Below are 3,498 nucleotides of genomic sequence, written 5' to 3'. Positions count from 1 at the left end.
CTCCCTATTGGGTATTTACCCCAAAGACTTGAAAAGCCATATCTGAAAAGGATATATGCACAGCAATGTTCATAGTAGCATATTCGCGGTGGCAAGGACATGGAAACATCTGAAGTGTCCTACGATAGATGACTGGATAAAGCAGCTGTGGTACGTATATACAGTGGAATATTACTCAGCCATAAGAAGAGATGAAATACTGCCATTTGCAACAATGTGGGTGGACTTCTAGATAATCATGCTAAGCTAAATAAGCCAGACAGAAAAAGTTGAAAATCACATGATATCGGTTATATATGGGATATAAACCTAAAAGCAACAAATGAGCAGGACACACAGAGACTCATGGACTATTGGTTACCAGAGGACTATATAAAATGGCCTTATTACCTAAAGAGGAATTGGTTACCAGAGGACTATAGACTAGTGGTTACTAGCCGAGTAGGGGAGGAGAGGGAAGTAGATAGTTAAAGGGGATAAATTATAGGGTAGCTGAAGGAAACTAGTCTTTGGGTGGTAAATATACAATAGAATATACAGATGTCAAATGATAATGTGCATCTGAAAATTATATAATTGTATTAACCAATTTTATCCCTAATAAACTTAATTAAAAATTTAAAAATTTTAAAAGGACTTCTTTAAGAAGAAAAAACATGTACCAAAAACAGGAATAAAGAATGTAACAACTACATTCCTATCAATAAGTACTTTAAATGGAAAAGTATTAAGTGTTCCAACCAAGGTATAGAGTGGCTAAAAGGATAAGAAAACAAGACCCCGACATATGAAAAGGGAGGAAATGGAAAAAGATATTGCTGTGATGAACCTAGAAGGTATTTAAGTCAGACAGAGAAAGATAAACACTATATGATTTCACTTATATGCGGAATTAAGCAATACAAAGAACAAACTAAACAAACACAGACTCACAAAAATAGTGGACAACTTGGTGACGGAGGGAGGGAGGGGGGCTTGGGGGGCTGGGAGAATGGGGTGAATGGTTAAAGAAGTACAAATTAGTAGCTGACAGATGGTCACAGGGATGGGAAGCACGGCATAAGGAATGCAACTAGCATTAATTCATTGGTCAGGGGAGGGAGGGAGCAATTGGGGGGATCATTTTACTAACTATATAGATATCTAACCAACGTACTGTATACTTGAAACTAATTAAAATTTAAAAATAAATAGAAAAAAAAGAAAAAAACACTAAAGAAGTCAAATGTCCAATAAATATGGGAAAAGAACCCACTACTGACAATACCATGAGCAGCAAGGATGTCGAACAAAAAGAATTTTGAACTGCTGGTAGAGTGATAAATGGTAACTACCACTTTAGAGAGCCACTTAGAAGTACTTAACAAAATTGAACAAATTGCAGACCCTTTGACCCAGCAATTGCATTCCTAGGTATGTAAACTAGAGAAGTCTTGCACAGTTGTGCTAAGAAATATGCAAAAGAATGCTCTCTGTAACGTAGCTTATAATGGCCAAATTAAAAAAGAAAATTACAAACGAACTAAAGTCCATTGTGAGGGTGGAAGTAACTTTCCTCTACCATCAAGGTTTTTTTTGGCTGGTCTAATAATTAAATCTGCATGAGAGAGATTAACAAGAGAAAATAAACAAATTCGATACCTACATATGCATGGGAACCCCACATACCTGAGTGAGTCAGAGATCCCACATACAAGAGAGGTTCAGAGACAGAAAAGGAAAATGAAGTATATCTGACATTCTGAGCTGAGGATCATCTTGGTGCACAGAGGGGCGATAAGGAGAGCAGATGTTCAGTAATTAGAAGTTTGCCCTACTCTATATATGGCAAGTCTGTGTGCTAAAGTAAGGAGTGACATGGGAGATTGAAGTGAGTAGCTATAAAGCACTAAAACTAGCACTTAGTTTGGTGTTTTAAGTTATTTCTGGTGATAATTCTTATTATAAGCAAAGCCCTAACTTAAATTCTTTGAAGAAAAGGTAAAAAGTTTCTCATGAGCCTGCAGGGTCTTTATTGGCTCTAGCTCAAAATAATCCACATATCACAGAAGCGCATCCTGTAGAGAATTATTCTGAACCTCTACATCAACAGGGGAATAGATGAATTAATTGTGTCATATGCATTCAAAGGAATACTATATAGCTTTATCCCTCAAAATGTGATTCCTGACCAGCCTCTTTGGGTCCACCTGAGAACTCCAGACCTACTCAACCAGAATCTGTGTTTTAACAAGATTCCCTGGTGATTCCTGTGCCACTTAAAGTTTGAGAAGTGCTGTTCTATGAAGTTAAATGAATGAACTAGGCCTATTTTTGTCAACCTGAATAACTCTTAAAAGCATAATATTTACAGAAAAAATATGCAAGTGCCAAAGATTAGTATAGTATGATGCTGTTAAAATTATATATAGCTATATATATAGCATGAACAATAATGCTATATATTTTTGAGTATATTTATATGTGTTAAATACTAGCGCATACAGGAGAATTTTATAAACACCAAATTTGGGATACTAGTTACCTCTGGAGGGAGAGGGAGAGAATAAGGAACCTCCAGAGGGGCTTCAACTACAATTTTAATGATGACTTGTTTTTATGCTGCATGACACATATGCTTGGGTTTCTTTCATATATTTTTATTACATGCCTAAAATTTTCATTTGAACAAGAATTTTTTTTTAAATCAGTATTTATATCTGAGTGGGTGGTTTTTATTTTCTTCTGCATATTTTTCATATTTTCCAAATTTTTTATAATGACCATGTGTTGTTTATATGGTCTAAAAATCTATATTAAAGGTAATATTGAATTTTAATTTGTTTTTGACGAACTAGGCATTTTTTCACTTAAATCATCAAACTAATTGCTAGTTTTAGTGCTTTATCACTACTCACTTCAATCTCCTACCTCACTCCTTATTTTAGCACGCAGACTAGGGTTCAGGAGTCAGAGTCACTAGCAATGCCCCAAAAAGAATCCAGTAGGTGGCTGGCACATAAAGATGGGAGATGATTCTGCATCAGAGCTCTGGTGATGGTCCTTACTTTGTCACTTAGGACAGTGTGGAATCTGGAAAAAACAAACATTTCTCTGCATCTTTCTCTTCTTTAAAATAGGAGTAATAACTTATGCATGATTTGGCTCACGGCATTCTTATAAAGACAAAAAGAAAGATGGAATGCGAAAATGATTTTGAACTTTAAAATGTTTTTGGAAAGTCAAGTTCTTCCTCAGCTGCTCAACTCCATATATCAGTCACCAATCCTGAGCCACCTAGAGATTAATGTAGCAGTTCTATCCAAGAGTGTTTCTTTCCTTTGTTCCATGTTTGGTTGATAGGGTAGTCTTTGGAGTTATCCCCTAACTTTTCCTGTTTTTTCCCCCTGGCTAGGCACACAGTAAAACTGTACTTTCCTGCCTTCTTGAAATTATTTAGGCATGTGACAGTCTAATGATTTCTGAGTGTAAGTGTTGTGTGTCACTTCAGAAGACACT

The sequence above is a fragment of the Pteropus alecto genome, unplaced genomic scaffold, assembly GCF_000325575.1.
Source record: "Pteropus alecto unplaced genomic scaffold, ASM32557v1 scaffold57, whole genome shotgun sequence".
NCBI classification, from domain to species: Eukaryota; Metazoa; Chordata; class Mammalia; order Chiroptera; family Pteropodidae; genus Pteropus; species Pteropus alecto.
The sequence above is the reverse complement of the archived record's forward strand: the minus strand, read 5'-3'. Positions refer to the sequence as shown.